This window comes from Triticum urartu, chromosome 6 (assembly GCF_003073215.2).
Source record: "Triticum urartu cultivar G1812 chromosome 6, Tu2.1, whole genome shotgun sequence".
In the NCBI taxonomy this organism is placed as follows: domain Eukaryota; kingdom Viridiplantae; phylum Streptophyta; class Magnoliopsida; order Poales; family Poaceae; genus Triticum; species Triticum urartu.
Genome location: NC_053027.1, coordinates 9,600,728 through 9,607,967, shown reverse-complemented (window position 1 = coordinate 9,607,967; position 7,240 = coordinate 9,600,728). Strand labels below are relative to the sequence as shown.

The 7,240-nt window shown below is 40.0% G+C and overlaps 1 pseudogene; it reads right to left on the bottom strand.

The window, feature by feature from the left end:
* Window positions 1–1,021: 1,021 nt before the first annotated feature.
* Window positions 1,022–1,657, bottom strand: LOC125516353 (annotated as a pseudogene).
* Between the last annotated feature and the right edge of the window lie 5,583 nt (window positions 1,658–7,240).

Here is a 7,240-nt window from a genome sequence, read left to right as displayed (position 1 = left end):
AGAAAGGACTACATATATAAAGAGTGACTATGGTACACGATGTTGTAATTTTGCATATTATATACACTTCTCCTCTTGTCTGCTAGTTCTCCTAGGGTCCTGCAAATAGCAATAGGTGGGACACGCTGAGTGGGAATTGTTTTGGGGAAAAAATTTATAATACCCTTTCAGTCAGTCCAAAGTTCAGTAGGTGCCCAGCGCCTTCGACCTTTGCTGTTGCTGCTTTTGACCACCTCCCCAGAAAGTATCGCAGTGGAATGAACACATTTGGGTGCACCATCGGACTAATTATGTGTGCACAAATCCCACCATTCATTTTCAAAGTAGTGGAAACTGCATTCATATAACACATCTCCCATCACAGGATGCACCCAATAGAGTTTGGGGCTCTGATAGTAGCTTGAGTATAGCTCAAACACAATGCTCTCTCCGGAGTGGCATGGGACTTGATTAATGATGAAACTGGCCGAAACAGTCACCTGCTTGTGAAACTTTCCCAAGACGTTGCTGGTGTAGAGGCCAACGTCCTAGCACTCAATGTTATAATCACACGTTTCGAGAATGAAATGTAGTAGTGCAAATGTTTTAGTACACAAGAGGTTTGCGTCAAACTATACATGTGCTCACGTTTCCCTACAACTATTAAGGATCTGTAAGTAGCCGAGAGGTAACTCTTCATAGTTGGATCGCTTGATGCAGTGCTAAGAGTCAACAAAAAATTGAACTTGACAAAACAAGTTGACATAAAGAGTAGGTACAACCTCAACGTTGCAACTAACTCACGAAACAAATAGAGCATGGAAGAGATCCATAATAACAATAACCATGACTAAAATTGCCTTTACTAAAACAGGAACATTGAGACCAAATGTCTCATCTTATTGACGATATGTCATGTACACATCATATTTTTTGTAGGTAATCCATCCATCTTATTAGCCATTCCAAAACTAAATAAAAAAAGATGACACATGTAGCTGGTCATGCGCTACCTGTGGAATTCCTCTCCCTTCTTACATATTCATAGACGAGTATTGTGTCCATTGTAGATCTGGGTGCCGGGGTTCCCTTGGGACCTCGCCATGTCAAGCCATCCCTCCTGCTGCTATCGCAATGCCTGATACATCGGAGACCCCATGTCCATGCCGCCGGTGACATATGGCGCCTGGGCTTGGTAGACTGGCGGGTGCCCAGTTATTTTCGTGATGCGCTCCCTCAGGCTCTTAAGGATTAACTCTAACTTCCAGGCCATGGTTGTGAGCTCCTCGGTGTTTCGTGGGAGGTGTCCACTGACCATGGCCTTGTGCAAGAGAATCCTGGCCTCACGGTCCTCACGCTCGCACCTAATCTTCTCTACCTGATGTGGGAGTTGTATGAGGCGCCGGCTAAGAATGGTCTCCTGGTCCATCTTCTTCTTTAGCTGTGGCACCTCTGGCATGCTCTTGAACCGACTTAGGATAGCCATCGCCTCGGCATGGGATGGGAACACCTCTGGCACCATTGCGCCCTCACCATACACCAGCACGCAGGCCTTGGCGTTGCACAAGGTGGCCACCTCACCGGCCTTCTTCATCAGGTTCTTGGTACGCTTCTTCAAGGTATTGAGCCGCGTCAAGTCATTGCGGATATACCGGAGGGCCACCTTCTTGCGAGCCATTATCAGCTAAGGGGAAAATCTGCAAAGGAAGGAAAATTGCTAGTTTGGGTGAGTCAGAAGCAAGGAAGGTAGGGTGGATTTATAGTGGCGGGCTTGCTAGGATGAGGAAGCTGGAACCATGTCGATGGAGCATATGATAGATTTCGGGGCCAAACTTAATTGTGCCCAGCTGTAACTTTGGTATATATCAAAAACTTTTAGATTTACTTCCTAAGACCGCAGATTTCGTCAATCAATACGAAATTTCTCGTCAATCGCTGGAGAAAATATATGGAAGGTTTCTCTAAAGAGGCACATGCATCTTATTACTAGGACATCCCTATTTTACCAAAATGTATTGCCAAACTATTTTTGCAGTTTAATTCTATCCAAAATTGGATGTTTATTCAAAATATAGATCATCCCATCTACCACTGATTCCTTTGTATCTAAATTAAGAAAATATTTTTAGAGTAGATTCTGGTAGTCCTTGACTTGCATACTGCTACCTCTTGAGCTTGCGTTGATTTTTCCCTTGAAGAGGAAAGGGTGATGCCGCAAAGTAGAGTAAGTATTTTCCTCTGTTTTGAGAACCAAGGTATAAATCCAGTAGGAGACAACACAACAAGCCACCGAATACCTGCACAAACAAACACCAACTTGCACCCAACGCGACAAAGGGGTTGTCAATCACTTCACAGTTATTTGCAAAGTGAGATCTGATATAGATGGATCAACGGTAAAGTAATATTTTTGGTATTTTTGGTTCATGTATCGGAGAGTAAAAGATTGAAAGGAAGTAAATTGACTAAAATTATAGATCGGGAACTTATATGATGGAAAATAGACCTGGGGGCCATAGGTTTCACTATAGGCTTCTCTCAAGATAGAAATTATTACGGTGGGTGAAAAATTACTGCCGAGCAATTGATAGAAAAGCGCAAAGTTATGACGATATCGAAGGCAATGATCATGAATATATGCATCACGTCCGTGTCAAGTTGGCCTAAACGATTCTGCATCTACTACTATTATTCCACACATCGACCGACTCCTGCCAGCATCTAGAGTATTAAGTTCATTAGAACAGAGTAACGCGTGAAGTAATACGACATGATGTAGCGGGATTAACTCAAGGAATATGAGGAAAACCCCATCTTGTTATCCTCGATGGAAACAATATAATACATGCCTTGCTGCCCCTACTATCACTGGGAAAGGACACCGCAAGATTGAACCCAAAGCTAAGCACTTCTCCCATTGCAAGAAAAACCAATCTAGTTGGCCAAACCAAATCGATAGTTCGAAGAGACTTGCAAATATATCAAATCATGCATATAAGAATTCAGAGGAGATTCAAATAATATTCATAGATAAGTTGATCATAAATCCAAAATTAATCGGATCTTGGCAAAAACAACGCAAAAGAGTATTACTTCGAATATATCTCCAAGAACACCGAGGAGAACATGGTATTGAGAATCAAAGAGAGAGAAGAACCCATCTAGCTACTAACTATGGACCCGTAGGTCTGTGGTAAACTACCCATGCTTCATCGGAGGGGCAATGATGTTGATGTAGAAGCCCTCCGTGATCGAATCCCCCTCCGGCAGGATGCCAGAAAAGGACCCAAGATGGGATCTCATGGGTACAGAAGGTTGCGGCGGTGGAAAAGTGGTGTCGTGGCTCCCCTAGAAGTTTTCAATGTATTTGAGAATATATAGGGGGAAGATCTAGGTCAGGGGGTCAGTGAGGGGCCCACAAGGTCAGGGGGGCGCGCCCTACCCCTTGGGTGCGCTCTCCACCCTTGTGGCCGCCTCGTGGCTCTTTTGACTTGCACTCCAAGTCTCCTGGGTGTCTTCTGGTCCAAGAAAAATCATCGCGAAAGTTTTATTCCGTTTGGTATTCCATTTCCGTGGAACTCTAAAACAAGGAAAAATAAGAACTGGCACTGGGATCTAGGTTAATAGGCTAGTCGTAAAAATCATATAAAATAGCATATTAATGCATATAAAACATCCAAAACAGATAATATAATAGCATGGAACAATAAAAAATTATTACTTTGGAGACGAATCAAGCATACCCAAGCTTAATTACTGCTCGTCCTCGAGTAGGTAAATGATAAAAACAGAATTTTTGATGTGGAATGCTACCTAACATATTTACCCATGTAATTCTCTTTATTGTGGCGTGAATGTCCAGATCCATAAGATTTAAAACAAAAGTTTAATATTGACATAAAAACAATAATACTTCAAGCATACCAACAAAATAATTATGTCTTCTCAAAATAACATGGCCAAAGAAAGCTTATCCCTACAAAGTGATATAGTCTAGCTATGCTCCATCTTCATCATAACAAATATTCAAATCATGCACAACCGCGATGACAAGCCAAGCAATTGTTTCATACTTTTGATGTTCTCAAACCTGTTCAACTTTCACGCAATACATGAGCGTGAGCCATGGACATAGCACTATAGGTGGAATAGACAGTGGTTGTGGAGAAAAAGAAGAAGGAGATAGTCTCACATCAACTAGGCATATCAACGGGCTATGGAGATGCCAATTAATATATATCAATGTGAGTGGGTAGGGATTTCCATGCAACGGATGCACTAGATCTATAAGTTTATGAAAGCTCAAAAAAAGAAAACTAAGTGGGTGTGCATCCAACTTGCTTGCTTATGAAGACTCTAGGGCAATTCGAGCATCGTGAATACAACCCATCTATAATGAAAAATTCCCACTAGTATATGAAAGTGATATCATAGGAGACTCTCTATCATGAAGATCATGGTGCTACTTTGAAGCACAAATGTGGCAAAAAGGATAGTAACATTGTCTCTTCTCTCTTTTTCTCTCATTTTTTTTCTTTTTTGGGCCTTCTTATTTTTTTATTTGGACTTTCTCCCTTTTTTTATTTCCTCACATGGGACAATGCTCTAGTAGTGAAGATCATCACACTTTTATTTAGTTACAACTCGATACTAGAAAAAAATATGACTCTATGTGAATTCCTCCGGCAGGTGTACCGGGATGTGCAATGAATCAAGAGCGACATGTATAAAAAATGATGAACGGTGGCTTGCCACAAATACGATGTCAACTCCATGATCATGCAAAGCAATATGACAATGATGGAACGTGTCATAATAGACAGAACAGTGGAAAGTAGCATGGCAATATATCTCGGAATGGTTGTGGAAATGCCATAATAGGTAGGCATGGTGGCTGTTTCGAGGAAGGATTATGTGGTGGTTGTATGGTACTGGCGAGAGTTGCGCGGTACTAGATAGGCTAGCAATGACGGAAATGTGAGAGTGCGTATAATCCATGGACTCAACATTAGTCATAAAGAAATCACATACTTATTGCAAAAATCTATTGGTTGTATGGTACTGGCGAGAGTTGCGCGGTACTAGATAGGCTAGCAATGACGGAAATGTGAGAGTGCGTATAATCCATGGACTCAACATTAGTCATAAAGAAATCACATACTTATTGCAAAAATCTATTAGTCATCAAAACAAAGTACTACGCGCATGCTCCTAGGGGGATAGATTGGTAGGAAAAGCCATCGCGGTTCAACTTCGTTAAGGAGGACAATAAAAAAACATCTCATGCTCCAACTTCATTACATAACGGATCACCATACGTGCATGCTACGAGACTCACAAACCTTAACACAAGTATTTCTCAAATTCAAAACTACTCACTAGCATGACTCTAATATCACCATCTTCATATCTCAAAACAATCACAAGGAATCAAACTTCTCATGGTATTCAATGCACTCTATATGAAAGTTTTTATTATATCCCTCTTGGATGCCCATCATATTAGGCCTAATTTTATAACCAAAGCAAATTACCATGCTATTCTAAAGGCTCTCAATATAATAAATGTGAAGTACGAGAATTCATCAAGTTCTATGAAATAAAACAACCATCGTGCTCTAAAAAGATATAAGTGAAGCACTAGAGCAAAATTGCCTAGCTCAAAAGATATAAGTGAAGCACATAGAGCATTCTAATAAATCACGATTCATGCGTGTCTCTCCCAAAAGGTCTGTACAGCAAGTATGATTGTGGCAAACTAGAAAGCAATGAATCAAATAATACAAGATGCTCCAAGCGAAACACATATCACGTGGTGAATAAAAATATAGCCTCAAGTAAAGTTACCGATCGACGAAGACGAAAGAGGGGATGCCTTCCCAGGGCATCCCCAAGCTTAGGCCGTTTGGCCTTCCTGAATATTACCTTGAGGTGCCTTGGGCATCCCCAAGCTTAGGCTCTTTCCACTCCTTCTTTCCACTCCTTATTTCATAGTCCATCAAATCCTAACCCAAAACTTGAAAACTTCACAACATAAAACTTCAACAGAAAATCTCGTAAGCTCCGTTAGTATAAGAAAATAAAGCACCACTTTGGTACTGTTGTGAACTCATTATTTATTTATATTGGTGTAATATCTACTGTATTCCAACTTTTCCATGGTTCATACCCCCGATACTAGCCATGGATTCATGAAAATAAGCAAACAACACGCGAAAAGCAGAATCTGTCAAAAATAGAACAATCTGTTGCAATCTCGATATGTCGAATACTTATGTAACTCCAAAAATCCTGAGAAATTGGGAAGTCCTAGGCAATTTGTTTATTAATCATCTGCAAAAATAATTAGTATTTTATCGCGCCTCTGTAAAAAATTAAAACTAATCTCGTGGGCACAATTTTTTTTGTTTTTTAGCAGGATCAAATCAACTATCACCGTAAGCTATCCCAAAGGTCTTACTTGGCGTAGACACCAATTTAAACATAAAACCATATCTAAACAGAGGCTAGAAGAAATATTTATTGCAAAATAGAACCTAAAAATAAAAAAGAAAAATAAAATTGGGTTGCCTCCCAACAAGCGCTATTGTTTAACGCCCCTAGCTAGGCATAAAACACGAATAGATCTAAGTATTCTCATCTTCGGTATGCAATTCATCAATGAGAATCTTAGGGGATTTTTTAGTTTTATAAATGATCAAACTCCTAGGCAAGAAATCAAGAAATTCATTCATGACAATAGGTTCTTTAATAATATCGAGAAAATTGGGGTGAATACTAATTGATTTGAGATCTTCATCGTTTTTACTAGAAGATACACCCTTATATTTAGGAACATAAGCAAGATTAGCAATCTTAGGAGGAAGATTTGGGGTGGTTTTAATGGAGGAAAAGAAGAACCCAAGTTGGTAATAATATCTTCTAGTTTGCCAATTCTAGTAGAATCTTGATCTATCTTTTCATTAACTATGGGTTCCTTTACCTTAAGGTTCATTGGAGTAACTCCTACCTTAGATCCGTATTGAGTAATCTGATTATGAATCTTTTTATCCAAATTTTCAATCAACTCTACGGTAGAAATTTTATTTTCAGTAATATCCTATCTTTGCATTACATGTTCCAAGGTTAACACACTTCCATTAACCCAAAGAGGTGGTGGGCCTAGCAAATCTATCATGGCATTGTAAGAGTCAAAAGTATGGCTCCCCAAGAAATTCCCCCCAGTAATGGTACCTAGAACATATCTATTCCAAGGAGTAAC